The following is a 25,934-nucleotide window of genomic DNA, read 5'->3' on the forward strand; positions in this document are numbered from 1 at the left end:
TATTAATATCGCCAGACGTGATTCATATTTCAATAGAAAACACATATATGATTTTGTAAATAGATATTAGGTGAAGTTTTTTTTTCTTTTTTGTTATAAATCATATTTAATTGATATACATATTTCTTTCCGAAAGAATAAAAGCTATAACCAATTAACCATAAAGTTAGCAAATATCCGCAAAAGAAAACAAGTAGCGGATGGTTCTTGTGGTTCTTTTTGGGGCATCAAAGTAATCGAATATTTTAGATTTCTCCTAATTCTTTATTAATGAGATATTAAATTTGCATGTACATAAAATTAATAGATTTTAATCATAAAAAAATAATCTGATGGATGTTTAAAAGAAGGATACACTAATTCCTTTTCCCCTTCCCTCATTATAAATTTGTATACTTAATCTATATCTATCTATTCCCTTTAATTTTGAGTATAAGTTAATCAACATGAAATTATCTTTTTAAAAAATTATTAAACCAACCTAAGTATCCAGAATTTTGGCAAGAAAGAGAGAAGACAAATGAAAAAAGTGCATTAACTTCAATGATAACTAACAACTAAAATTCTCAAGGTCCATAATATATATTGATGTACTATTCTTGTCTAAGTGAAATTGGTAAAGGGGTTAGCTTGATGAGTTCTTGGAGTATAGTTGTCATGCTATTCAATTAGAGATATTTAATAGCGCATTAGTGAAAGTTAGATGATAATTATCAAGTATATAAAATTTATAGTTAAATTAGGGTAAGAGGCACTTTAAAGTGTTCTTATGCAAGTAGAATTGTAGAACCAGTAGGAAATACCGATTTAAATAGTAAAATAAATGAGTAAAAATTGAGTTCTTATAAGAATTGATGATACTTTTAGAAAAGAATTTTGGAGAAAAGACGAATAGTAGAATGAAGTAGCATGACAAGAGAAGACTCCTAGGTTTACCGTGAACCCTGATTTTCTACTCTTTTTTTCGAATATTTCAAAAACTTATGTTTATTAAAAATAGAAGTAGGGTAAATGCCGTACAATTTGTTTTTAAGGGAATGAATAGAAAAAATAACCAACTTATTTTGAACTTTTTGACAACTTTTATTTGTATAGCTGATAAAATGAATTTGCAAAGGAATATTTTATTATACTCACTTTGAAATGTTGGTTTTTTGTTAGTTTATTTTCTCATTAAACTGCTTTTCAATGGTGATACAGATACTTGATGTTGTTTAATTCATATATACTTTCACACCATCGGTATGTATCATCGGGAGAGTCCATTAATTTGTTCTAAATCATCCTTTATGCTTATTTAGTTGTTTACTTCCTAATTGTTGATTCCAGTTCTTCAAAAGCATCGTTTGATTTCAAACATCTTTCAATTGAAGGAACTATGTCTCATTTTCTTATTATTTGAGTTTACTTTTATATATGTTATATGCATGATAATTTTGGATTTTGCATACCCTTTAATGATTAATACGAGATAATTACGTGCAACGCATGTATATAGAAACTAGTATTATACTAAAAGTGGGAATATTCGTAAAAATTGAGTGACATTTTTGCCCTTACAATCAAACACTATTCCAACAACATTTGTGTATAAAAAGGTAAATAAGTATGTAATTAAATTTGTAGATTTTGAAAGAACTTATTAACGATCAAATGGTTTTGTGGGTCATTACAAAATTATTTTAATTTTATGACTCTATCTCTTTTTTTGCACGTGAGAGATTTACTTTTACACATAAGAGATCTATCTTACGCGTAAGAGATCTAAAAAAGTTTTTTTTTTAATTTTAAATTTAACATTCTAAATGGGGTGAAATTCAAAAATAGCCAGATTTACAACTGGTAATTGAAAAATAACCACATTTTCAAAAACAATCGAATTTTAGCCACTTTTCATGTAAAGATAAATCTGAACAAAAATGTTATTCAACATCCAAATTTTTTTTACAACATATATGCTGGAGTTCGATTTTTTTACATATGAATTTCCAGCGTAATATGCTGAAATTTCATAATGTGTTAGAGTTCCAACATAATATGCTGGAAGTTCATACTCATATGCTCCAATGTCCAGTATATTATGCTGGAACTTTCCGTGTTGTAGCAAAACAGTGACTATTTTTAATGACTTTGCAAACGTTGGCTATTTTTTAATTACCAGTCCGAAAACTGCTAGCACGTACTATTTTCACTATAAATGACCATAAAGGCCCATTCCCCCCTTATTAACGGAGATGTATTTGAATTCTTTCGTTATACTCCCTCAAGTCCACAATAAGTGACCAATTTACTTTTTTTATTTTGGTCTAAAATAAATGTCCATTTATATAATCAAGAAAAAATTCAATTTATTTTTCCAAAATTACCCTTATGTGCGTACCTCAAAAAGTCGTTTACTCCTCACATTTAAGAAAAGAAGTAAGTGCTACTATAACTATGGTGCAACGTTTAATGAAGGGTAGTTTAGTCACACTAACTATTTTTGTCACGAATTTAGTATTTCCTTAATGAGTGTGCCCAAAGCAAATTGGTCACTTAGAGGCCGTTTGGCCAAGCTGCCAAAAACTGCTTATTTTGAAAAGTACTTTTGAAAAAAATAATTTGTGATTGGCCAATTCATTTAAGAAGTACTTTAATTTTTACAATATTTGATAAACAAATTGTGTTTGGCCAATCTTTATAAAAAGTGCTTTTGAGTGTCAAATTGCCAAAAAGGATATTAAATTATTTTATAATTATTTTGAAAAGAAAAATAAATTTAAATATTTATTATAAGAGAATGTTATTATTTTTATTTAATTTAATTAAAATATAAACATAAAGTAAATATACGTACTAAATATTTAAATCAATTTGAAAAGTTTACATACTATCCAAGCAAAAGAAGCAAAAACAAATGAAAAGACAAAAAACGAATTTGAAAAGTTTACATGATTCATGTATTGATGGTAGAAAAGTTATATATATATATATATAAAGTACAAAGGCCCTTAGCGAAATATCGTTCGTCTTTTTTACCCCTTAAAAATAAATTTTATATTAGATAAAATCGTCATTTTAAGTTTCCTCCCTAATATTTAAGAGTTTTAAATGAACTAAATTAATACATTAAATCCTTCCTTATTTGTAGCATACACACAAAATCCTAATATTAAATATCTTGCCTAAAACCTTCCTTAATTAAATGATGTAACAAAACAAATTTATTAATAAAAAACCAACATTTGGAAAAATTTTAAGTTAAAAAACTTTTGACACTTAAGATTTTTTTTAACCACTAAAGACTCCTTTTAGGGTTAGAAGTCTTTGGTCTTTGTTAAAGAAATATAACGATTAATTTTAGCATCACAACTTACTCAAAAGCAAGAAACTAATATTGCAGAGAATGCAATTTCAACTGTTCGAAGTATATACCAATCGTGCAGGTTTGGTTTTCAATAAAAAAAGATTATTGTTTCAATCATCTTATCCATAAAATAATATGAATAGATAAAGATGAGAATGAAGCTAGACAGAAAAACTTAGAGCAAACAGAGTAACAAATTGATACTCCAAAAAAAGGTAAATGAAAAAAAAATTACACTATAGATAAAACTTAACCACTGGAGTTTTTTTCTAGAAAAGTTCTTAAAATTTTAAAGGCTATGTGTTTTTGTTGAAACTAAAAAGGAAGCATAATCAATATTCTTCAATTTCAAGAGTTTGAATTTTTATTTTATAACTCAAATATAATTTTTAATGTAATATTTTATTCACCAAGATAGGATACACGCGCAACGCGCCAATGTAGATTTCAAATATTATACAAAAAATTAATAAATAGAAAATATTATTCGAATAAGAAAAGAGTTCAAAATTATTATATTTTTATATTATTGTAAAAGTACTAAACCCCAATGCGAAAAAAGTAAAATTATTTTTTTAATATTGAGTACAAATAATTAAGTCTTTGAATTAATTACTCCTTCAGTTTCGGTTTATATAAAACCTTTTAGTTTTTCGAGATTGAAACTATATAAACTTTGACCAAAATTTTTAAATATTTTTTTTATCATATTGACACAAAAATATTGCAATTTAGTAATATTTCTTGTATAGTTTTTGAATATCTAAATTTAAAATTTAAAATATCAAATTAATCTAATCCATTTTAGATTCAAAGATTAGTCAAATTATCTCTTGAAAAGCGAATAGATTCACGTAAACTAAAAAGGAGGGAGTAATTAGCAAAATAATCATTTTATTTCTTTTTTAAAATCATCATATAAATAAAATTATTATTTAAGTTGATAAAACTCTTAAGGTACATAAATTTATTTTTACAGAAGAGCATTGAAGGTAAACAAATAAAAAATAGAGCAAAATTGATTATGTTATAGTTTAACTTGTTATTTGTTTTTTGTATTATGTAACAAAAATAACAAGGATGTTCATAAGATATTGTCACGCCCCAAAACCGAGGGGTGCGACCGACGCTCAATCGAGCAAGCCCGAATGAGCAAGTCTATTAGGTTTCATTCTACCCAAAAATTAATTTATGAATAACAAGGAGATGAATTTCATAAATCCTACTTTATGAGCATTGCATTGACAATTTTTATCTTTGTCTTTCATTAACATACTAACCAAATAACAACATATCTAGTATATATAAAAACGTCGAAGTCTCTTAACATATCTTTGTCTTTCATTAACATATCTAGTAACACGAAGTCTCTTAGCAAAATGTCGTTCATCTTTTTTACCCTTTAAAAATAGAGTTCGCAAGGGATAAAATAGTCATTCAACTAATTTTCTAATATTTAGGATTTTAAAATTAACTAAACTTATAGTTAATAAATATTTCCTTATTTGATTTATGTAGAAAATCCTAATATTTAGGACTTTAAAGTCTATTAAAATTGTACCTTATGTAAATTATTTTCTTACTCGAACTATGTTCATGTTAATTTGTTTTAAATATTTATATTACGTTAGTTCTAATATAAATAAGGAAATTAATGAAGAATCGTTAACCTTTTAATTGACTAACCCAAATTTATACAAAAATTTAATGCAGCGAGGATCAATTTTAAGATTCGCTTACATTCACAGAGCCCGTTTGGCTTAGCTGATTTAGAGTAGCTGATAATCATTAGCTGCTGAAAAGTACTTTTAAGTGCTGAAAGTCATATTACAAGTGGTGGGATGTGAATTTCGTTCTAGGGAATTGTCATTTAATTTCTTTTTTGTAGAATTTTAAAATAAATTAAAATGTTGATTATTATATCTTTATGTTAAAAACTCTTAGTATTTACAATATGTGTAATTTAAAATATGTCAAATATTTAGGACTACTTCTTTTTTCAATTCCTACGTGAAATGAATTCCTTCAAGCATCAATAACTAACATGGCGTTGAAACCAAAAAAAGTCTACAAAATAATATCTTTCATAACATTTTTACTTTTTATTTCTTTTTAAAACTAATCAATTTTTAACCACTTTCTCTTATTCTTATTTTATTTCACAAATTGATGTTGGCAATTTTAATGTAACTTTTTAATGGTCGTGTTTATTAGAAGATTGCAATAATAACTAAATTTAGCAAGATCTTTCCAAGTTGATCAAACTAAAATCTATATTTTTGTTGATATTTAATAAATAATATTACGGATATATTATAACTAATATTAAAGACCTTGACATCGACAAAGAATTTAATATATAAATTTTAGATAAACAAATATTTAAAAGCTTGAAGTTTAATGTAATTTTCACTTTGAGTTTCAAATTTTTTTTTACCTTAAACAATCGAACTTTTATTTTATTCTAGAAAGATATTAATTGGAGCTAATTCACCTTGTTAAGAATATAGTAAGAAAGAACATATTATTCTAAGAATATTGTATTAAACACCACCCACCACCACATTCCTCAATCACACCTAGGGGTGTACAAAGGAAACCGACAAATCGCACCAACCCGATAATCCGAGTCAAACCGAGAAAAAAAATCCGACTATGGTTTGGTTTGATTTGGTTTGGTGTTGGAAAAAAAGTCCGACCATAATTGGTTTTGGTTTGGTTTTAACTAAAGAAAGTCAAACCGAAACCAAACCAACCCGACATTACATATATATAAATTTTAGATATATTTTATATATAAATATAATTATTGTGATTTAATTTATAAATATTTCTTAAAAGATTTCATAATTTTATCTTTTGAGGTATTATTTCAAGGCTGGACTTAGAACTTTTGAATGTTGCAATAAGTTTTATAGCCATTAACATTAGTAAATTAAGTAGTGCTAGCAAAAGCCCAAACCAAAATCAAATAAATACTAATGCTAACAAAAGATATTCAATTCAATACTACGAACGGGAATGTATTGGATATCTATTTTTTGTTTTGCAATAATTTAGATAAAAATGCATAACCTATTTTTATTTTTCCTTTAGCGTTTAGTCATGTAATTAATACTCCCTTATTAGTCTACTTATTTTAGCATGACTTAGTATACATACTTTTAGATTATGTTTATTTTTATTATCTTTTTAATTAGCAATACTTATATTACATAACTTTATTGTCTTTATTGTTAAATATTTTAGGATAATGCCATGACATATCTCATATTTTGTATTATTTTCTTGGAAAATACTTTATATAGTTGTATCTTACCAGGACTAAAGAAATATTTTGAGCACAATTTATTTGTTTTGTTCTACGAAGGTTTTACCGGGAAAAAAAATCCGAATAACCCGAAAACCCGAGAAAACCCGAAAAAAACCGAGAGTGAAAAACCGGAGTTTTATTGGTTTGGTTTGGTTTTTAGGTTTAATAACCCGACACAATTGGTTTGGTTTGATAATTGTAAAATTCGAACCAACCCGACCTATGTACACCCCTAGTTGTTACCCATTGTATCGTATCGTATTATTACTTTAAATACAATGTTTGTTTTGATTGTTACTTAAATTTTATTGTATCGTATCGTTATATCCGTTGTTACATAACGACGAGATGTGCCACTTTATGTAACGATCGATTTGGTGTGGTCGCGTCGTTACCTTGTCTTTTTCTCTCAATCTCACCCTTTATTATTATTAAATTATTTTATTTTATCATTTACCCTATCTTTTTATCTAGCAATTTTACCTTGTATCATAATTTTTCTTTTATAATATTACAAGTTTATTCTTCATATTACTGGTGTGTGATATCATGAAACGATGGCAAACGATACAATCTATTCAAATATTATATTTATTAAACAATAAAGTAAAATACAATACAGTACGATACGATACATTATGAAATGATGCGTAACAATCATCCAAACAAGCAGTTAGGCAATACCTAAATTACTGTAATGCATAATCCCGTCAACTAGACGGAAAAGGATTTCTGTTTTTTGGTAAAAAATAAACTAATATTATTACATTGCACAATTTTATTAAAAATAGGAATTAGCTATGAAATTTATCTCATAAGCTAATAATTTTTTTTATAATTTTTGCTAATCCATTGATAAATATAATTAGCGATGAATTTTTGTTGTTTAGATACAGAATTTGTTTTTCGCTAACTTTTTTTTATGTAATTGACCTGTCTAGAATATATAGTACCTAGATAATAATTTTGAAAGAAATACATGATAGATCATTGAAGTTGCAAAATTTTCTAGGTTGTTTTCACTCTTAGCTAGGTCATTCACTACTTTATTGACTAAATAGATTCAATATTCGTCATTTGTAAGAGCTTATATTTTTAAAATTTGATTTTTATAATTCAAACATAGTGTTTAATATTTGTATAATTCTTAAACTATACTCAATAATATTTGTAAAGTCGTATATTGTAATAAATAAAAGTATGTACGTAATAATTATGCCATTAAGTCTCTTCCTCTTCTCCTAATTTATATTTATACTGTGTGTTCTACTGGTAAAACGATACTCTTCATCAATAGCCTTCTTCTTCCCACATCTTTTTAATTTTCTTCTGGCCGTTCAAATCATGCGTATTAAAATTTAATTTAAGATGGGATCCATGCCAGAAAATGGAGAAGCTTGTCATCACCGGAAGTGGCGTAAGTGAAATAATACTCACAGGAATAAAAGCACTATCAATATATATGGACCCTTCAAAAATGCATGAGGATTAATGTATCTGTTGAAGTTTGGCAAAATGCCAAAGTCCCACATTGGTTGGGAGTTAAGTTTGGGGGGGATTTTTCCCCTATAAAAGAAGGCCTAATGTTTAGGATTGAAACACACCTCTCATTTGCCTTCTCATCTGTTTAAGGCATTTGTATCTTCTCTCTTTAGTATTATTTCACTTGTATTTTTGGAGTGAAATAAAATATTGGTTGTGTCCGAGGAGTAGGCAAAATTAGCCGAACCTCGTAAATTCTGGTGTTCCCTTTATTATTATTTTATTGTCTTATTTATTATTTGGTGGCTGTCATAATTTTTGGTATAGTAGTTGTGACGTATTCACACTATATACATTTGACTTCCGCAACAATTGGTATCAGAGCCAAGGTACTGTCTAAGTATGCTCTGTGGTTGCAGCATATCTTCCACATCAGAAAAGATTTATCTTGGTAACTGAGTCAAGGTTCTGTCTGAGTATGCTCTGTAGTTGCAGCTTAGTCTGATCTTCTACATCAGAAAGGAAATAATCTTGATTTGTGTCGTCAGCTATTAAATAATATTTGTGTCAAATATGGGGGACAATAAACAAGAAGAATCTACATCAAGTGTCAACAATACGTCATCATTGACATCTTCGCTTATGACAAGAATTGTGTCAAATGCGAAATTTGCGGTAGAAATTTTTGACGGGTCCGGACATTTTGGGATGTGGCAAGGCGAAGTTCTAGATGTTCTTTTTCAACAAGGGCTAGATCTGGCCATTGAAGAAAAGAAACCAGATGTTATTGGAGAAGAAGATTGGAGAATTATCAACCGTGTTGCTTGCGGTACCATTCGATCCTACCTTGCTAGAGAGCAGAAATATCCATACACAAAGGAAACTTCTGCAAGTAAATTATGAAAAGCACTGGAGGATAAATTTTTGAAGAAAAACAGTCAAAATAAATTGTACATGAAGAAGAGACTGTTTCACTTCACCTATGTTCCTGGTACCACGATGAATGAACATATCACCAGTTTCAATAAGTTGGTCACAGATTTGCAAAATATGGATACAACTTATGATGATGGTGACTTGGCCTTAATGTTGTTGGCGTCACTTCCTGATGAGTACGAGCACCTTGAAACTACTCTACTCCATGGAAATGACGAAATTTCTCTCAGAGAAGTTTGTTCAGCTTTGTACAGCTATGAACAAAGAAAGCGAGAAAAACAGAAGGGCGGAGAAGGAGAAGCACTGTTTGTGAGGGGTCGTCCTCAAAATCAAACGAGGACAAAGAAGGGAAGATCCAAGTCAAGATCCAGACCCAGTAAAGATGAATGTGCCTTTTGTCGAGAAAAAGGGCACTGGAAGAAAGACTGTCCGAAGTTGAAGAATAAGGCCAAACATAACAATGGAAAGGCTATTATGGATTCAAATGTAGCTGATTGTGATGATTCAGACTTCTCATTAGTTACAACAGAGTCATCAACATCATCAGACATATGGTTGATGGACTCGGCTTGTAGCTATCATATGTGTCCCAACAGGGACTGGTTCATGGAATTTCAAGAAGGAGAATATGGAGTCATCCACACAGCGGATAACAGCCCTCTTACCTCATATGGCATTGGTTCAATACGATTAAGGAACCATGATGGAATGATCAGAACATTGATAGATGTTCGATATGTACCGGATTTGAAGAAGAATCTCATCTCTGTGGGAGCCCTAGAATCAAAAGGGTTCAAAATCATTGCAGAAAATGGAGTGATGAGAGTATGCTCCGGTGCACTAGTGGTAATGAAGGCTAATCGGAAGAATAATAATATGTACCGCTATCGTGGCAGTACAGTTATTGGGACAGCGACAGTAACATCCAGTGACGACAAAGAGGCAGAAGCAACCAAGCTATGGCACATGCGCTTGGGACATGCTGGAGGAAAATCCTTGAAAACTCTATCAGATCAAGGATTGTTAAAAGGAGTAAAGGCTTGCAACTTGGAGTTTTGTGAGCATTGTGTTAAAGGGAAACAGACAAGGGTTAAATTTGGTACAGCGATCCATAATACTAAAGGCATTTTGGATTATGTACACTCTGATGTTTGGGGTCCTTCCAAAACACCTTCATTGGGTGGGAAGCACTATTTTGTAACCTTTGTTGATGATTTTTCTCGAAGAATGTGAGTGTATACAATGAAAAACAAAGATGAAGTGCTGGAAATTTTTCTCAAATGGAAGACGATGGTGGAGAATCAAACAGGCAGGAGGATCAAGTGTATTCGCACAGACAATGGAGGTGAATACAAAAATGATCATTTCAATAAGGTCTGTGAAAATGATGGCATCGTCCGACACTTCACTGTTAGACATACACCACAACAGAATGGAGTGGCAGAACGTATGAACCGGACCTTGCTGGAGAAGGTACGGTGTATGTTGTCCAATGCTGGCTTGGGCAAAGAATTTTGGGCTGAGGCAATTACATATGCATGCCACCTCATTAATCGTCTACCATCTGCTGCTATTGATGGCAAAACACCATTTGAAAAATGGTACGGAAAACCTGCTGTAGATTATAACTCTTTGCACGTGTTTGGCTCAACTGCATATTATCATGTGACAGAGTCAAAATTGGATCCAAGGGCAAAGAAGGCTATTTTTATGGGAATTACTTCTGGAGTCAAAGGATATCGCTTATGGTGTCCTATGACAAAGAAAGTAATATTCAGCAGAGATGTTACCTTTGATGAATTTGCTATGGTAAATAAGGTAACAGAAGATACCAAACAAAATGAAGGTGCTTCTAAGCAGGTGGAGTTTGAGGGAAAATTTATTTTTCCTACACAAGAAGCAGAGGAGGAAACAAATGAAGATTACCCTCTCGAAGGAGAGCCAGTAGAGGAGATTCCAACTCAGGAATCTCAACAACAACTTGAATCAATAGCAACCAGCAGGCCAAAAAGAACAATAACGAAACCTGTTCGTCTCATAGAGACGGTTGCTTGTGCAACCTCAATTGTAGCTGATGATGTTCCTACTACTTATAAAGACGCTGTCCAAAGTTCAGAAGAAGATAAGTGGAGGATTGCCATGAATGATGAAATACAGTCCCTTCATCAGAATCATACATGGAGATTGGCCAATCTCCCGAAGGGAAAGAAAGCAATTGGGTGCAAATGGGTATTTGCAAAGAAGGAAGGATTTCCTAACCAAGTAGATGTTCGCTACAAAGCAAGATTGGTGGCCAAAGGATATGCTCAAAAGGAGGGAATTGATTACAATGAAGTGTTTTCTCCAGTTGTAAAACATTCCTCCATTAGAATTATGTTGGCTTTGGTAGCACAATTGGATTTGGAACTAGTTCAGATGGATGTAAAAACTGCGTTTTTACATGGAAACTTGGAGGAGGAAATCTACATGACTCAGCCAGAAGGATTCAAAGTTGCTGGAAAAGAAAATATGGTGTGCAAACTTGAAAAATCGTTGTACGGATTGAAACAATCTTCTAGACAATGGTACAAGCGATTTGACGAGTTTATGTTGCGGCAAGGGTACAAGAGAAGCAAATACGATCATTGTGTGTATTTACACAAGCTTAAAGATGGTTCCTTTGTATATCTTCTCCTATATGTTGATGATATGTTGATAGCTTCCAAGAATTTGGAAGAAATTGATAAGTTGAAGATTCAACTGAAGAAGGAGTTCGAGATGAAGGATTTGGGTGAGACAAAGAAAATTCTTGGCATGGAGATAATTAGAGATAGACGTTCAAAGAAACTCTGTTTATCTCAAAAGGAATATTTGAAGAGAGTACTTCAACGTTTTGGCATAGATGACAAGACTAAGCCGGTTAGTACTCCACTTGCTTCCCATTTTAAGCTAAGTACTACTATGTCGCCAATGGATGAAGCTGAACGAGAGTATATGTCAAAGGTACCATACGCAAATGTTGTTGGTAGCTTGATGTATGCAATGGTTTGCACAAGGCCTGACATTTCACAAGCTGTTGGAGTTATTAGCAGATATATGCACAATCCAGGGAAGGAGCATTGGCAAGCTGTGAAGTGGATTCTACGGTATATACATAATACTGTAGATGTCGGGTTAGTTTTTGAGCAGGAAGACAATCAGTCTGTAGTTGGATATTGTGACTCAGATTTTGCGGGTGATATGGACAAACGAAGATCAACTACTGGTTATGTGTTTACTTTTGCAAAGGCACCAGTTAGTTGGAAGTCTACTTTGCAGTCAACAGTTGCTTTGTCTACAACAGAGGCAGAATACATGGCTATTACAGATGCTGTGAAAGAGGCAATTTGGCTTCAAGGATTGCTAAAGGAGCTTGGTGTTGAACAAAAAGGTATCACAATTTTTTGTGATAGTCAAAGTGCTATTCAATTAGCGAAGAACCAAGTTTATCATGCAAGGACGAAGCACATTGATGTTCGGTATCATTTCGTACGCGAAATCATAGAAGAAGGTGGAGTCACGGTGAAGAAAATTCATACTACAGAGAATCCTGCTGATATGCTGACAAAGGTGGTGACTGCGGTCAAGTTTCAACATTGTTTGGATTTGATCAACATTGTTGAACACTGAAGATTGAAGATGAAGACACAACCAAAATTTGTTATTGAGAGAGAATTGAAAATGTGGAATTTTGCCAAGGTGGAGATTTGTTGAAGTTTGGCAAAATGCCAAAGTCCCACATTGGTTGGGAGTTAAGTTTGGGGGGATTTTTCCCCTATAAAAGAAGGCCTAATGTTTAGGATTGAAACACACCTCTCATTTGCCTTCTCATCTGTTTAAGGCATTTGTATCTTCTCTCTTTAGTATTATTTCACTTGTATTTTTGGAGTGAAATAAAATATTGGTTGTGTCCGAGGAGTAGGCAAAATTAGCCGAACCTCGTAAATTCTGGTGTTCCCTTTATTATTGTTTTATTGTCTTATTTATTATTTGGTGGCTGTCATAATTTTTGGTATAGTAGTTGTGACGTATTCACACTATATACATTTGACTTCCGCAACAGTATCTCCGTCAACAACTCAACAAGCCACGAGAACCTGAAACTCCTCTTGCCCTCTCCTTCATTTTCATCATTGTCCAGGAGAGAAAAGAGTACTCTTGCCTTTTTGTGCGAGTCTGTATGTTTCTTTCAATATTACAACGTTAAGGTTTAGTCGATTATGAGAAAAGATTCAAATAATTAGTATACACAAAGTATACAATATTAGCAATGATTTACTCTTCTATAAAGATTAATATACAATTTTGATTGTTCGTTCTGTCTATAATTAAAATTATTTAATTCTATCTCTCTTTAAAAATAGTTTAATTAACATGAAAGTACAAATAAACTTCATTAAGAAAAATAATAGTGGTCTCTTAATTTTCTCTTTTAAAGGTTTATGTTTATTTTGACAAAAATAATATCACTTTGATCTTGCTCTCTTTTCCTTTAAATTTTGTTTATACCTAATGGTAGGCTAGAAAACCATATTTTATCTATGTTTTGCACTCTAATTACTGCATTTTTTTTCGTGTTTGAGCTTAAATAATGATGAAATACACTTATTACGTGTATTATGCTCCGTAGGAGGTGATTCCATGTTAGAAAGCAAATTTAAAGCTAAAATGGATGATTTGGAGCTTTGAAATTTGAGTAGAACCCCAAGAAAGAAAATGGGGATCACGTTTGGGGGTGGAGGACCAAGTCCGGATGTTAAAAATTGGAAAAAATTTCTATCTAAAAAGATTGCACTACCTGATCGAGTGATTGATTTTGGGATCGATGTCTTTCCAGACACTCAACCTATATCGATCCCGTCTTATAGAATGGCCCCAACTGAGTTGAAAGAATTGAAGGAACAATTGAAGGATCTTCTAGAGAACGGCTTCAGACGACCGAGTGTTTCACCTTGGGGTGCACCAGTTCTCTTTGTGAGGAAGAAAGATAGTTCATTGAGAATGTGTATCAACTATCAATAACTCAATAAAGTCACAATCAAGAACAAGTACCCATTGCCGAGAATTGATGACTAGTTTGATTACTTACAAGGTGCTAAGTAATTCTCTAAAATTGACTTGAGATCGATATATCACTAGTTGAAGATAAGAGAAAAAGATATTCTGAAGATGAATTTAGAACTCGATACGGACACTTTGAATTTATGGTGATGTCCGCCGGGTTAACGAATGCTCCATCAGCTTTCATGGATCTTATGAATTGAGCTTTCAAGCCTTTCTTTGACACATCTGTGATGGTGTTCATTGCTGATATTCTTATGTACTCACGGAGTCTAGAGGATCATACTAACCATCTTAGAGAGACCTTGCAAATACTTAAGGATAATGAGTTATATGCAAAATTTTCAAAGTGTGAGTTTTGTCCTGAGTTTGTGGATTTCTTGGGCCATGCGGTCTCTAGTGGAGGGATTAAAATTGATCCCCAAAAGATAAAAGCCTAAAGAATTGGCCAAGACCTACAACGCCAATGGAGATTTGTAGTTTTTTGGGTTTGGATGGTAACTATAAAAGGTTTGTGGAAGGGTTTTCTTTTCTTGCTTCTCCATTGACCAAGTTGACCCAAAAGGCGGCTAAGTTCCAATGGTCAGATGCTTGTGAGAAGAGTTTTTTTACCACATCACTAGTGTTGACCTAGTTGGTTCGGATGGATTTGTGGTATATTGTGATGCGTCAGGAATAGGTCTAGGATGTGTCCTAATGCAACATGATAAGGTTGTTGCTTATACTTCCAGGAAACTTAAGATCCCATGAAAAGAATTACCCGACTCACGATTTGGAGCTTGCAGTGGTGGTTTTTGCATTGAAGATTTCGCGTTATCATTTATCTAGTGTTCATGTTGATATATTCACGGGCCATAAAAGTTTCTAATACATCTTTAAGAAAAGAGAGTTGAACTTGAGTCAAAAAAGATGGCTTGAGCTACTCAAATATTACGATATCAACATTCTCTATCATCTGGGAAAGGCTAACATTATAGTCGATGCTCTCAGCCGGAGGTCCATGAGGAGTTTGGCTTACTTGGATGAATCCAAAAGACCAATGGTGAAAGAGGTTCACTGATTAGCAAGTTTGGGAGTTTGACTCATAGACTCTGTTGAAGGTAATGTGGTTGTGCAAAACAGGGTTGATTCTTCTCTAGTGATATAGGTAAAGGAAAAGCTATATGATGCTCTTTACTTGGTGTATTGAAGGAAATAATTCATGATAACAAAACTACGACTTTTGAACTTGGGGTGAATGATGGTATGGTGAGGCACCAAGGTCGATTGTGTGTTCCTAATGTTAATGGGCTTAGAGAGAGAATCAGGATTGAGGCACACAACTCGAGGAGCTCTATACATTTGGTTCCACAAAAATGTATCATGATCTCAAGGAGATTTATTGGTGGAATGATATGAAGAAGAATATAGATGATTTTGTAAAAGCTGATCACCAAAGGCCTAGAGGCTTAGTTCAGAACATAGAGATCTCGACTTGGAAGTGGGAAATGATAGAATGGACTTTTTAGTAGGTCAACCTCGCTTGTTTCGTAAGTTTGACTCAATTTAGATGATTATTGATCAACCTACGAAGTCAACACACTTTTTACTCGTGAAGACTACTGACATTACAGAGTAGTATGCTTAGTTATACATCAAAAAAAATATTCAAGTTGCACGGTGCTCCAATTTCTATTATCTCTGATAAAGGTGCGTAATTTACAGCTAACTTCTGGCAAAAGTTTCAAAAGAGTTTGTGTACTCAAGTCAACCTTAGCAAGCTTTCCATCCACAGACTGACATGCAGGTCGAGCAGACAATTCAGGCGCTCAAAGATATGTTGCGAGCATGTGTTCTTGACTTCAAAGGTAGTTGGGATAATCACTTTTCACATATTGAGTTTGCTTATAATAATAACTATCACGCGACTATTCAGATGGGTCCCTTCAAAGCTTTGTTTGGGAGGAGGTGCAGATCTCTTGTTGGGTGGTTTGAAGTTGGTGAAACGGAAATGATAGGTCCCAACCTTGTTCACCAAGCTATGGAAAAAGTTAAAATAATCAAATATCGATTAAAGGCCGCTCAAAATCGCCAAAAGTCCTATTAGGATGTTCAACAAAGAGATTTAGAGTTTAAAGAAGATGATTGAGTGTTCTAGAAAGGCTTTCCCATGAAAAGTGTAGTGCAATTTGGGAAGAAGGAAAAATTAAGTCCAAGGTACATTGGGCCTTATAGAATATCAAATTTATTTGGCCAAGTAGCCGATACACTTTACATCAAAGAGGTGTCCTCCATACATCTCATTTCCATGTGTCTATGTTGAAAAATTGATAGGTGACCCAACTGGGCTTTACCTGTAATGACCCGGCCGGTCGTTTTGAGTATTCTAGTCCCATTCCCCTATTTGTTGTTTCCTCTATGTTATACTATGGTTATTCATTTTAGGTGAGTTTCGGAGTGAAATGGGACACTTAGTCCCAAAGTTGGAAGCTTAAATTAAAAGAGTTAATCGGAGTTTGTCTTTTGTGCAAACAACTCCGAAATGGGTTTTTTATTGTTCTAATAGCTTTGTATGGTGATTATGAACTTAGGAGCGTGTTTGGATATTTATTGGAAGGTTCGTAGGTCGTTTTTGGCTTGAATTGGCGAAAGTTAGAAAGTTGAAGGTTTGGAAGGCAGAGAAATTTGATCAAAATTTGACTTTACTGATATCGGGTTTGGATTCCGATTTTGAAAGTTAAAATAGGTCTGTTGTATCATTTATGACTTGTGTGAAAAATTTGATGTCAATCGGAGTTGGTTTGGTATGAATTGACATTAGTTTTGGAAGTTGGATGTTCATGGTTTCAATAGGTTTAAATTGGGTTTCGAATTATGGAATCGATGTTGTTTGATGTGATTTTAGGCCTCGAGCATGTTAGCTATGTGTTTTGGAACTTGTTGATATGTTCGGATGGGGTCCAGGGCCTCCGGGTGTAAATCGTATTAAAATCAGGATCATTTTTGGACTTGTTGATTGTTGAAGGCTGCTAAAATCTGGTGTCATCACACCTGCGGTGGGCTTAACTGCTGGTGCGGTTGGCTTATCGTAGAAGCAAAGTTCTAAGGGCTTGGCTGTGACCGCAAAGAGGAGATTTCCGCATCTACGAGCCCGCATGTGCGGTGGAACTGGTAGTAGATGTGGTTAGGGCAAGTATTTCCTAAAGTCGTAGAAGCAGACACTATCCGCAGGAGCGTGTGCATAGAAGCACTCCTATGTCCGTGCAGATGCACGTTTATGTTCGCATAAGCAGATTTTCCTGGGCTTAAGTGAAAGTTGCACCTACAGTGGAATTTTCGTAGGTGCGGAGTCGCAGATGTGGCTATTGGTCCGCAGAAGCGGATCTACTAGGCATAAAAGGGGTCGATCGAGGGTTAGTTCCCATTTTTCATCTTTTGAGTTAGGGACCTCAGTTTTGGGCAATTTAGAGAGAGATTTTCAAAGAGTTTATCAGGGTAAATGATTTTAACTCGAATTTGATTATTATATAGGTATCCATCATTATTTTTACCATTTAACACGTGTTTTGAGTTGAAAAAATTGGAAAAATTAGTGAAAAATTCATAAGCTATATTTTGAGGATTTGAAGGTCAATTTAGGTTGGAATTGAATAATTTTAGTATAGTTGGACTCGTTATTGAATGTGTGTTCGAATTTTGTAAGTTTGGTCGAGTTCCGAGATGCGAGCCCAAGGTTGACTTTTTGAGTTGAATTTTTGATTTTCTTTAAAGATTACAACTTTATTATCCGGAATAGTTTCATATGATTTCTATTTATGGTATAAAGTTATTTTGGCTAGATTCAAGCCGTTCAGAGTTGGATATTCGAATAAAAGGCTTACTAGTGGATTGAGTTAGCTTGTTTGAAGTAAGTATCTTGCCTAACTTTGTGTGAGGGTATTACCTTTAGAATTAGAGTTATTTTGTGTCATTTATGGTATGTGAAAATCGGGTAAGCAAGGTGGCGAGTGGATAAACGAGTTATATCTGTTAATTCACCGATTTAAGCTTTATAGATTCTTTTCATGCCTTTAATCGAATTGTCATAATATGTTATATCCATCATCGTTAATCCATCATTGTATGCTTTATTTGACATTGGTAATACTTGTCCCATCTCTTACTTTTTATTTGCCCTTACTTGCTTAGTTGAAGTTACTATTTCCTTATTGCCTTGTTAATTATTTGACTGTTGAGTTACTTTACTTGAAGTTATTATTTCGGGGAATATCTTATTATTGAGTTTTGGTGTTGAAGTTATAAAAGCCGTGATCACATTGAGGCAAAGTTGTAAATTGTTGAAATACAATTCTTGTTGAGTTATTCACTTTTAGTTGACATTGCCGAGATTCTTGTACACATTGTGGTTGAGCATGGGCTATTTGTTGTGGAAACATTATTATTGCTGATTCTTTTGGCAAGTTGTGGTATTTGGTGCGAGTTGTGATATTGATACACATGTGGTGATATAAGGATATGGGTTGATACACATGCAGTGAGGTAAGGTGGGCTTGATACGCATGTTGCTAGTAGGAGAACTACTTGAAGCCACGCGCTAAAACGCGGGTAGCTATTTCAGAAAAATAATTTTCAAAACTAAATATAAGGCTCCCGCGATGATATAAAGAAAGATTGTGCTTGTGATTGTGAAATGAGATATGAGGCAGTACCTCGGACACAATTCTTGTTGTTGTCCTTCATTTACATCAATTGTGTTTATCTGCATCGTTTCCTTGGTGTTCGTATTATGTGTTCCACCCTTGATGCCTTTATTGCCTTAATTTCAGTATAGCTTATCTTGTTGTATTTCTTCATTATATCATTTCCTTGTTTCTATCTTTATACTGTACCATACCTGTTCAGCTTCTTTATTTATTCCAGTAGGTGTCTTGACCTGACCTTGTCACTACTCTACCGAGGTTAGGCTTGATACTTACTGGGTACCATTGTGATGTACTCATACTACGCTTCTGCACATCTTTTTGTGCAGATCCAGGTACCTCATACTAGTCTAGGCACCAGTGAGTTGAACTTTCAGATCGGAGACTTCAAGATATACCTGCTGGCGTTCGCAGGCCTCGGAATCACCCTCTGTCCTTGTATTCTGTTGCATACTCTTTATTTAGATAGTGATGTATTCGGGATATTCTATATACACGTGTAGAGCTTATGACTTAATCTCACAAAATTTTGGGGAGTTATTGTCAGATGTATTGTGGAGATTCTGTTTTGATAGCTGGTTGGTTTTAAATTTGAAGTTCAATTTTTATTTCCGTTATTTCTTCATGTATATTAGGCTTACCTATTCTTTGAGACTAGGTGCCATCACAACATCCTACGATGGGAGATTGAGGTCGTGACATTACCTACAGAGACTAGTAAAATTAATAAAGGCCCGACTTACGAAGAAGTTCCTATTGCCATTCTTGATAGGCAAGTTCGGTGAACTAAGAAAATTGCCTCCATTAAGGTATTATGGAGAAATAAACATGTCAAAGATGCAACTTAGGAAGCGGAAGAAGACATGAAAAAAGATATCCTTAGTTGTTTCATGAACAAGATGGAAGTATATAAAGATAATTAGAGTTTTCTTCTCTTATATATTATTATTATTTTTATTTTTATTTTTATTTTTATTTTTATTTTTATTTTTTTACATTATGTATGATGAGTTCATGTATTAGTGTCTCTAAGGCTTGGAGAATTTATGCAAGTTGATGATGTGGAGAAGGAAAGGATGAGATGTTTAGTGGTGTACATTACTATGCTGCTTTATATGACTTGTACATATCGTTCTTGGTGTGGTCTCTTTTGTTCGCTGGCAGGTGGATAGGCCTTAGTATAAAGTAACTCTGGCAAAAGTTTCTGAAAAAAAAGGAGTTGGTTAAATTTGAGGGCCTTATGGAGTTTGGCATGTGCTTAACATGTACAACTCCATTTCATGTGTAATAAAGGCTAATCTAAGTAGGGAAGAATGTAAAGTCCCATAACTTTACTATCATAATTAATATGGATTAGTTTAAGCTAAGAAAGTAGATTGGAGCTTAGAGAGAGAGAGAGTTCAATCTTCAATGATTTACCCATGGGTAGTCTATGAAGCCTTGCGTAGGCAAAAATAGAAGCTGCCGGTTGAGGGGAGGAATATTTCTCATCTTGCGTAAGTTACGCAGCTTTGCATAGGTCTGCATATGCTACGCAACCTTGCGTAGGCAAAAACAAAATTATCAGCAAGATGGGGGAAAGGTTCTCTCCCTACATAAGCATCATGCGTAGCCTATGCGGGAGGCTTCGCAAGCCTCCATTTTTTCTTTTTGGGTCTTTAAAGGGGTGTTCAAAGGGAGTAAATTTTTTATTTTGACTTGGTCTTCAATTTTTAGAGAAAAGGAAGAGCATCTCTCATCAATACACTAAGCATTTATGGTGAAATTTTGGGCATCAAACATCATTTGATGATATTCTAACAATATTTATAGATCAAATCCATAGGATTCTATTCCAAGATCCAAGAATCCTTACCCAGATCTAGAGCTAGGGTTTTGGCCTCAAAAGGTAAATATCTCTACCAATGTTCAAATATAAGTATTAGATGGATCTTTGGGGTCAGTTTGAGTTGAGAAATATCATTTGTATGAGAAAGAAACCATATAGTTCTTGAATGGGTCTTATGAACTAGGGCTTGCCAGGAATAATAAATTGGGTATAGTTGAATGTTGGAATTGGAGGATTAATTTCTTCTACCTATTGTGTTGTATAGATTAAGATTCTAAGTCATGACTTGGGAACGAAGAAGCTAAGCTAGCTTCCGTTAAAGTTAAATCACTTAATGGTACTAATCATCTTTTAGCGCGTAAACTGTAATGAACTTTTTTTTGCTTCATAATACGACACATCTTAACGTCAATGTTTTCATTGGGAAATTATATGGAATAGTTAAGTTTCAAACTTGCATGGTTAAGCTTCAACAAAGCGTCCAAACCCTAATCTCCAAAATGTTGGTGCGACTTAAGCTCTGAGGTTTAACACTTCATTGTCTAATATTCCATTTAATTACAACATTGTTTGTTTATTGAGTGCATGAGAAGGTCCTTCATATGTAGCTCATTATTTAATCATGGTTAAGCTTAAGACCTCCAAAACTAGAAACAATTCAATTCTAGGCAGAAAAAGTTTTTTCCCTCTTTTTTCTTTTCTCCTTTTTAACCGATCATTAAAGTGTTTGGGATCAGACAAAACTAAGCAATTAGAAACAAATTTACTTTTAAACTATAAAAGTATACACAGAGCGTACACGTGAGCTTGTAGGGTAATCATTCATTACCCAAATAGGGTAATTAAAACTGTGAATTACAAATCTATCCTTTTAACTTAATCTTACTTTCAGTAATGTCCAATCCAACCATGTAAAGGTGATAATCTTTCCCGCGTTAGAATCATCAGGGAAAAGGTTTAAGGTCGGAAGGAACCAAGAAAGTTCACATTTTGATTTTCCTATAAGGAAAATCTTTCAATACTTTATGCTAAAAAGTTGAGACTTTCAAATTGATGGTTACTTGTTCATAAAATTTAAAATTTGAAGAGGCTGTTAAGATGTTACTTAATGTTGAATAAGTCTCATTTTTCTAATAATTAGTATAGTACATTTGTTTTCTTGCCAATATTGGTTAACAACACAACAAATATCGTAGGAACAGTAGTTGCATTAGTATCACGAGAGATATAGTACTTATAGAGAAAGCAATAACATCCTAAGATCACCAATTTCTTTTTTTTTTTTTTTGAGTATAACGTCTGAAATTGTCAAGATAAAAGGATGAAACTAAAGCAAGAAACTTTTTTCCGATGTTTTGACAGCGTAAAACAACTTATACATTATTGAGTTATAGTTTTACTTATGGGTTCAGACGAAGCAATATCTTTTGCATATACCTTATATTTGCATTAGAAAATTATTTCATATGTATAAATATTTTAATTCCGAACTTAATAACTAAGACGTGATATGAGTACGTTGGCAAGTTCATAACCTATAAATTTCAAATTATGTTCCGTCTCTGATTTAGTTGCCTAAAAATAACTATAGGTATTCGTCCTTAAAAATGAAATTTTAGTAACCTAAAAAATAAGGCATGTTACAATATTAAAACACAACAACAACCCAATATAATCCACTAGTGAAAAACATGTTAAAACACAATGTCAATATATATAATGCTGGCGTGAAATGAATTTTAGTGGGAAAAACATGGTCAGTAAGGATTCATATAATAGGTCGACCCCAACTTGTTTGGAATTGAGGTACAATTGTTGTTGTTGTTGTCAACACCGTTAATGTATCCAAGTTAAATAATTTTTCTATATATATATATTGAGTGCGCAGGTCTCTAGCTATTGAGCCAGTTGAAAAGAAGCAAAACATTATCTAGCTTCATATCTTTCTCTGCTATACAAGAAAATAAAACATAAATGGCTTCTTTTTCTTCTTGGTCTTCTTTAAATTCCTTAGCAGTATGCATTTTGCTTGTAGTTTTCAGCTTCTCCAAATAAAATGCTCAGACGTTGAATGCCAATTTTTATTCATATACATGTCCAAATGTTTCCAACATTGTCCGAAATGTTATTCAGCTAGCTTTGCAATCTGATGCACGTATTGGCGCTAGCCTCATTCGACTCCATTTCCATGATTGTTTTGTTAATGTAATGTTGCCAATATTTCGTGTCCATTTTTAGTTCTTTCTTACTGACAGTGATGGATCCAATCATGAGTTTGCGAGTTAGAATAAATACGTGAACTCATATACAGTATTAGTATATACATCTTAGAACTCATTCTCTCAATGTTTAAATTCTGAATCTCTCACTACTTATTGGTACTATCTTGAACTAGTTTTATGGTTTTGACGCGACTAATCGTTTTTTCCTTTTGCATGTGAATGATCAGGGCTGTGATGCTTCAATATTGTTGGATAATAATGCAACAGCCAATATAAAAAGTGAGAAAGATGCAGCTCCAAATGGTAATTCCATAAGGGGTTTCAATGTTGTTGATAATATTAAGATTGCTAGTGAGAAGTCTTGCCCTGGTGTTGTCTCCTGTGCTAACTCTTGCTGCTGAAGCCTCAGTTTCTCTGGTCTCAGATTATTCACTTATCCTACTCTTTTTAATTTTTAACTTCAAAAACTCTGTTTTCAACTTCAACCAAATATTTTCCAAATTAAACGCGATATATTTCCAAATTATGAATCAAGCTTTTTCTGATAATTCTTTTTTATGGCCGGGGCGCGCGCAGGCAGGCGGGCCTTCATGGAATGTATTGTTAGGGAGAATAGACAGCAGAACAGCAAATTAAGCATTAGCTAATACTTCTATTCCTTCTCCTTTTGAAGGCATAAACAACATTACTGCAAAGTTTTCTATTGTTGGCCTTAACCCTACTGATCTACTCGCCTTATCCGGTAAATACTGTTCTACCTTGCTACTACCTATAAATGCGTCAATGAAATACATACCATATATGTATATACTAAAAAATTTAAACTAAGGTTACCTAAAACGAGAAAGTAAGACATATTACCTATTACAATAGGCTAAAATACTAATAGTGTAAACATTATGTACATTATTATTCTACATAAGTTAAATCCTATAGTATATAGTATATACTACTATCAACTAATTAATCATAAGCAATTTAGGTTGACTATATAAATCATCCGCTCTATGAAATAGACATGGGCAAAGCTACGTGTGGATACAAGGACTTCAATTAAATCCCGTTCATTGACAAATCATACTGCGATAAATAGGCCAACAATGAACTTTTCCCCCTTATATATAGCGGCAAAGGAGTTCAAAAATACTCTAGGCATAGGTTCAAATTTCTCGTTTTGTATCAATATCCCTTTCTAAAATCCTCTTGCTTGAATTAATTCCTGATTCTCTCACTAGTCATATAGAGGGGGGCTCGAAATAATATGGGGTCTAAGGCGAAAACAAAAAAAATGAGGCCTTAAATTTTTTTACTTATTTTTTTTACTCTTATAATTTATCAACATATAAAGAAATTATAGTCAGTTTTAATTATTGGTAATGTTCAATTTGTTTAATCTCTTGTGTTATCATGCTGAACTTTATTGATTTAGTTTTGAATATTTTTTCAACCGAGACAATTGATATAAAAATTGTTAACGGTAATTGAATTAATACTTTTTATCTGATTGAATTTGTCAATTAGAGTATTCTTCTACTTATACTGTTTCTCTTAACACTTTTAATTCTAAATATAAGTTGAAATAAATAATACTGTAATAACTACTATGCTTCAAGAGTCATTCAATGCTAAGAACAAATTTTAGTAGTTACTTATCAAGGTCTGCGTACACATTACCCTTCTCAGACCTCACAGTGTGAAATAATACTGAGTATGTTATTGTTGTTGTTGTTGTTGTTATATTATACATATTGTTTATAATTTTTGGGGCCCTAAGTATTCCGGGGCCTAAGGCCATTGTCTTAGTAGTGGCATTAGGCTCCAGCCGGCGCTGGTCACAATTTTATCGACTAAAGATATCGTTTTTGTTTTCTATTGTTTTAGGTGCACACACGTTTGGACGTGCACAATGTCGCGTATTCAGTGCCCGCCTTAACAATTTCAATGGCACAGGAAATCCTGACCCTACCTTAAACACAACTTATTTGGCCAACCTAAGGCAAATATGTCCTCAAAATGGAAGTGCCACAGCCTTGGCTAACCTTGATCCTACAACCTCCGATAGTTTTGACAATAATTATTTTGCTAATTTGCAGAATAAACAAGGTCTTCTGCAGTCAGATCAAGAGTTATTTTCAACAGCTGGTGCAGCAACAGTTTCCATTGTTAACACATTTAGCAGTAGCCAAAATGCCTTCTTTCAGAGCTTTGTGCAGTCAATGATTAATATGGGAAATATTAGTCCATTAACAGGGACCAATGGAGAAATTAGATCAGATTGTAAGAGAGTCAATTAAAGCAAGCTTTGTTTAGATTATTTCAACTATATAAGGAGATTCATTCCGCAATTTTCATGTACCGAAGTGCTCTAATAAAACTATACAAATAGCCGGTTACTAACATAGGTTGAATTACACGATGTGTGTAACTTAAATTAATTAAACGTATAATCGCTGGATATGAACGAACACTAGTCTAACACATAGTAAATGGTGATTAGATATATTTTAATATTGTATAGTTAGTGGGATATGATACATTTAGCATAACACTTGTACAATCAATCCTATCTCTCTGGCCAAAATATTTAACATTTGGTTAAGATGACTTATGGAAAGGACAAAGAAACTAGGAAAACTAATATTTTAATTAAAATACTTTAAGCTCATTAGATTCAGCCTCACCACAACCCCTTTTCTTTTATTACTTTTCCGATCTAATAATAACTTTATTTTTCAAAGTGAGAATTAGAAATTTGGATCATGATTTTAATTCAAATATGTAGAAAAAATATACAAATTTTTAAACAAATTTGGGGTCAAACTCAGAAAATGATTTTCACCGTATTTTTAAATTGGACGACATTAAAACAAAGAGAAAACCCATGTAGCAAATTGTGTAAAGCAAAAAAAAAAAAAAAAGACGTGTTGTGTAAAGCAAATGCACAGAGATGGTAATCGGTTTGATATACACTCCTTCGTTAATTTTCTTCATTTTGTAAGACCCCTAGAGACATTTTGTATTTTTCATTTGATTATTATTAATAAAAAAC

At 33.0% G+C, this 25,934-nt stretch overlaps 1 pseudogene; it reads left to right on the forward strand.

Moving 5' to 3' along the window:
* Positions 1–14,480: 14,480 nt before the first annotated feature.
* LOC107832621 (peroxidase A2-like) lies at positions 14,481–25,196 on the forward strand (annotated as a pseudogene).
* The last annotated feature ends 738 nt before the right edge of the window (positions 25,197–25,934 follow it).

Source organism: Nicotiana tabacum, chromosome 5, assembly GCF_000715075.1.
Source record: "Nicotiana tabacum cultivar K326 chromosome 5, ASM71507v2, whole genome shotgun sequence".
Classification (NCBI taxonomy): Eukaryota; Viridiplantae; Streptophyta; class Magnoliopsida; order Solanales; family Solanaceae; genus Nicotiana; species Nicotiana tabacum.